Raw genomic sequence first — 6,000 nt, 5'->3', positions numbered from 1 at the left:
AACATTCAGAATTGAAGGTCAGATAAAGAGCTTCACAGATAAGAAAAAGCTAAAGGAGTTCATCACCACCAAACCAGTATTATATGAAATGCTGAAAGATATCCTTTAAGAAGAGGAAGAAGAAGAAAAAGGTAAAGATACAAATTATGAACAACAAATACACATATACCAATATGTCCATTAAGTGAATGAAATATACAGATGACATGCCAGAACAGTGCCCTAGACTGGTGAATTTTTATGGACATGGACATAAGTAATAGGAAAATCAGTGGGTCTTTAGAGGAAATACTCAAAGGGCTTCAAAGCTAACTTAAACTTGGACTAGAATCCTTTCATTGGTTATGTGGTAAAAAAAAATTCCAAGGATAAAACGCCAATTTACATATTCTTCTTCCCCCTTTTCCTCCCCTGGCACCAATATAGTGTTATGTAACTTTTGAGAAAATATTTACAAGATGACCAAGCATATGGTTGGTGGACCAGCCAGATGAACTGACACCAACATCAAAGGCAGGACAGAAGGGATGAGCCCATGAATCATTGTGTGCACATCTCTTAGAGTGGTGATCCTCCACATCCACTGAATCTATTCTAGAGTTTCATTTGCTCTCCCAAACACCTCAGCACAGAGAAACTTCAATGACGTAGCACTTAATAGAAAGGCTTGCATTACTATTCTGGGGAATCTGGACTGCAGCCAGTCTCTGCAGTAGGTGATTCATTATGATCAAAGAGTGAGGAAACTTGTTCCCTGGCCTTCTACTCCTGGGAAGAAAGGGGCTGCCAACACAGAAGTGCCCACCAGGAGGAGTGCATTTTCCACAAGGTGAGAGTGTGTACCCTGGCAGGCTTGCTGACTGCTTTATGGGGATGTTGTACTTCCACTGAGTCTCAGGAGAATCAGGAGTGGTACCCAGAGGGACTCTCATCTTCACCCTGCACTGGAAGAAAAGAAGGGAGGGGAACCCCATAATGTTAGTGCCTTTCACCTAATATGCACAGAAATAAGATTGGAAAGACCTAGTCCCAATGTAAATAGTTATCTTTACCTGGTGAGATTACCAGTGATAACTATCCCCTTATTTTTGCTTATCTGCATTTTCTAAATGTTATACAGCGAATGTTTTCCTTTTGAAAAGGGGTGGGAGAAGGAAAATGTTCTTTAAACATCTCCCACTTCATGTACATTAGCTGGGTTCATCCTTGCATAACAATTTCCTAAAGAAGGGGAAGCTCACATCACCATCCTCGGTTTGCAAATAAAAAACTGAGGTCTTGAATTTACAACACCATTCTCCACTGGCTTATAGTTATTGCAAGTGAACTGATGTCATAGAAAAGCTTCCTTTTTGATGCCTCCCTCCCACTGGCTAGTATAGCCCACCCACTACCCTGAAGCCCTCTCATACGGTCCATGCCCTGTGACCTGCTGAGGTTGCTGTCCATTGTTCAGTCAGTGGCTACTTGATAGAAAAAGGCAGAACCCTTTATTCTGAGACACAGGGTCTATATCCAAATCAGTAAGAAACATCAAGGTGGCCAGGTTTCTTCTGCTTATGGCCTCTCTTTGAAAAGAGAATCTTAGAGACAAGAAGAAATTAACTAGTTTACCAAAGATCATGCAGCTAGCAAGGGCATCCTATATAATAAAAGCCTAATATGCAAATCGACCAAATGGCACGTCGTTTTGACGCGCACTGACCACCAGAGAGAAGATGCTCAATGCAGGAGCTGCTCCCATTCCGCAGGCCCCAGGCCAGCCAAGGCGGGTGCTAGCGGGGGGGTGGGGGGGGCTATCACCCTGCCAGTTGCCCCACAGATCAGGCCTGATCACCGGCCAGGTCTGGGGACCCTACCTCTGCATAAATTTCATGCATCGGGCCTCTAGTAGCTATTATGAAAACCTGACATTCTGTCTGTAGAGATCTCTCAGTTAACCACTAGATTATAGTCCCTCAGTAAAATCATTAAGATTTCATTCAAAATAATACAGGCATGGAACTCTCGGCTAGCAGCACACCACCAGAGCTAGGAAAATCTTTTGGCTTTTAACCGGCAGTAGCCACTGTGAGTCAAAGCACCAGGGCTGAGAAGACAGCCAGCATGAATGGAAGGTTGGTTGCATCCAAAAGAATTATTCAAACACATTGAAAATAATGGGAGCCAGGTTTCTCACTGATGAAGGATGGTATAAATATGGAAAAGAAAAAGCTAAATAACTCATGTGATATTGGACTGCAATCGGAGGCATTGGCATGAACATAAGTTTTCTGAAATATATAGATACAGATATAGATAATGTATGTATGTGTGCATGTAGCTCTATCCCCTGAGAATACCTAGTAGCACTGAGCAATTATCATGCCTAAATATTATTCTCAACCAAAAGGAACTAGGTCTCCATGGAGAAAGGGTGATTCCAAGGCTGGAGCAGGGAATATATCAGATGAGCCTGGAATTTCTTGTGATGGGAAATATGAAAGCTCTCAATGAATGATGGAGACAGGAGCTTAAAAGGGTCTCACTGGCCAAATCTGGGCCAGTTTGAGTATCAAAGGAAACAATGCTGGTAATGAATTATAACTCATTCAATAAAGCGGGAACCCATGAATCCATACTAATATAAAGAAACAAGAAGAGAAGGCTCTATGTTATAGTAGAATACCAACTAATAAGTATAGAAGGAATGGTAGCATTATATAATTATCTATCAACCATCTTAATAATAATTAGGTCAGGTAAGAAGCCAAAGTTCATGCATAGAGTTATAATGGGGAACCAGATATTTATGCAGCCATAAACTATCTCCCCACAAAATAGTAAAATCTTAATGAATACTTATCAATACTTATTAATATTCCAACCCAAAGTATTTATTAGTTTATTGGAGAGAAACCTGACAGACACCGTCTTCACCAAATGGTATAAGTCAACATCAATAATAATAAATTCACACCATGTACCTTCTGATAATATGCACTGAGAAAAACACACCATCATTTCTGTCATCTTCCCATAATATAACTGAATCTAATCATGACAAAAATTAGACAACTCCAAATCGAAGGGTATTCTTCAAAGTAACTGCCATGTACACTTCAAAAATGTGAAAGTCATGAACGGTAAGGAGAGACTAAATGACTTGTTCCAGACTGAAGACGACTAAGGAGACATGTTCAGTTCTTGAATTATAAAGGACTTCATAGAGGCAATCAGTGAAATTTGACTGGGGATCTTTGGATTAGAAAATAGTATGCCATCAAAGTTAATTTCCCGATTTTGATGGGATTCTTTGGCTATGTAAGGAATTTTTTTTATTTTAAGGAAATACACATTGAGGTATTTAGAGGTAATGGAGCATCATGCTTTTGCAACTTAATTTCAAATGCTCAAGTAAAAAATAATATATGTATATATGCAGAGAGAGAGATGGAAAATATGGTGGACAATAACAATTGGTGAATCTGAGGGAAAGTATATAGGACTTCTATGTACTATTCCTGAAACTAAAATTTTTCAGTAAGTTTAAAATTATTTCAAGGTAAAAGTTACCCCCAAAAAAGTATATGACAAAATTCAACACCAACTTTTAACAAAAATAAATAATACACGAGTGTAGAGAGAGACAGAGAGAGAAAAGAACAAGGGGGGGGGGGGAGAAAGAGGTGTAATTTGAGACATTTTTCTATGCTTATGCACATACACAGGAGTTTTGTTACTGTTTTAAAAAAGTAGGATCACACTATACAAACTCTTCTGCAGCTTGCTTTTTTCACTTAATATCCTAGTGATCTTTACACATCAATTAGAGATAAATCTAACCTCACCCTTTCAATTGTTGCATAGAATTGCCTTATTTTGATACTTTCATTTTTAAGCCAATTCCCCATTAGAAGATATTTAAGTTGCTACCTAATATTCATTAAAGCATGTATTTTTTTTTAAAAAAAATTTACTAATAGCTAAGATCATGTACTTAAAGTCAGCATGTGAATGACTGCATTGTCATAGGAGGAAAAAAATCTTCAGACATGGGTTACCCAAGTATTCCAAAGTAATGATAAATTCAAGGTAAAGTTTGTACCAATGGACAAAATTACTAAGACCCCACAATGGGACCTGAATATTCCATGTGCCTATCTCTGGCAGTGCAACTAGCAAACTGTCAATGTGTCTCTTTACTTTTTAACAGTCTATTCTCTTTTAATTTAAGAGGTTTCTGTCAGCGTACTTCAGAATGGGCATTGCAATTTCTTCCCTTGTCTGATGACTGTGAATGTTTTACAGAAGGCATACACATGTGAAATTATTTAGGCATATTCATAATCAGCAAAAACATAATCAGAGGAAACCATTTTGTCTGTGGTTTTTGTTGGTAAAAAACAGTTTCTTCCTTGATATACTCCTTGGAAATTACAAAGTTTCTGCACATGTGTCATTAATCTGTAATTAGAAGAGAGAAGTGGGAGAGGTCACCATGAAAGAGCATAAGCTTCCCAAAACAGGTAGGGCTGGGTCAGAGGTATTTGCAGAGCCATCACTCTGCCAACATCCCGGGGAGACTTTAAGCACAGTAGGAGCACAGCTTGAGCTAGGACAAGCATCCAAAGCCTTGGACATTTCTCTTGCAAACCTGACCCCCAAGTTACCTGGGCATCACTGGAAGCACACGACATGATTTATGTGCATAAGCAGAAGGTAAGCTTGTATGTGGTTATTTTTGTGAGGCTTTTGATTTTGTACATTGGAGCCAATGAACCTAAGAGTCCTTCCTCCATTTCATAGGAAGTGACATACTTATCAAAGAGTCAAGATCTTAGGAATGAAAAGCTTATAAACGCCACTGCCCCAATAATCCCTCAACTCAAGCTACATGTTATTGGTCACTTTAAAACCATCAGATCATCATCATTCTTACAGCCGGGGGAAATTGCATAGGCGTTAACTGCAGTGACTATTACAAACTTCTAAGTGGCTTTGTTTTTTAATGTAATATTTACTCATGAAGACTTACGTTTAAAATTAAGGCACAAGTAGGCTTTTAACTAGAGCACGTCCATAGATACTCATTGACTCTCCCAAGCACTACAGTGTGTGTTTTCCCCTCCCTCCAGAAGAGACATATATAATTTAAAGTGTGCTCCAGTAAGTATAGGTTAGGTGAAAATAATTGATACTACTATGAAAACAGGGGAAGTAGGTCAACACCTATGTTCTCTAACAATTTAAACAAATGAAAAATAACTCTTCAAAAATAGGACAATAGAGTATGATATTATATTATCTTTCTTACCTAATAGAAAAAGAAAGACAGATGGGAAAATTACTAATAGTCAAAATAGTTCAAATAAAGCACAACTCACAAAGTGCTTCATTTGAGATTGCTGAGTTTCAAGAGTTTTAATAGGCATTCTAGAGATATATGCTGATGTATAAATTTCCCAGGTGTTTCCAGAGAACCAATTGATGTGGCTATAATAAAAAGATCCATGAACATATTTATCATACTTACTGTTGTTGGACAAGACAGTTGACCTAAATTGTCTTGCATCTCACATGACGCAATAGCCTTGTGGAGGTGTGTAGAATTAAAGGATGCTCCAGAAATATTGAGTCACCCCAAATAAAAGAGCCCACTATTGATCACAAGTGCCATTCCAGAACACATTACATTTATTATTTATCAAATTCCAATCACTTGTGGTCATTTTTACTTAACTCTTTTAAAAAAATTATTGATTTCAGAGAGGAAGGGAGAGGGAGAGAGATCTAGAAATATCAATGATGAGAGAAAATCATTGATTGGCTGCCTCCTGCACTCCCCATCAAGCCCACAACCCGGTCATGTGCCCTTCACCAGGATCGAACCCGGGACCCTTCAGTCTGCAGGCTGACACTCTATCCACTGACACTCTATCCACTGAGCCAAACTGGCTAGGGCTTGACTCCTTCTTTCAATCATTTTAAGAACACAAGATGTGAATATGCTGGCTTCCC

Source organism: Myotis nattereri, assembly GCF_964212035.1.
Source record: "Myotis nattereri genome assembly, chromosome: 1".
Classification (NCBI taxonomy): Eukaryota; Metazoa; Chordata; class Mammalia; order Chiroptera; family Vespertilionidae; genus Myotis; species Myotis nattereri.
The sequence above is the reverse complement of the archived record's forward strand: the minus strand, read 5'-3'. Positions refer to the sequence as shown.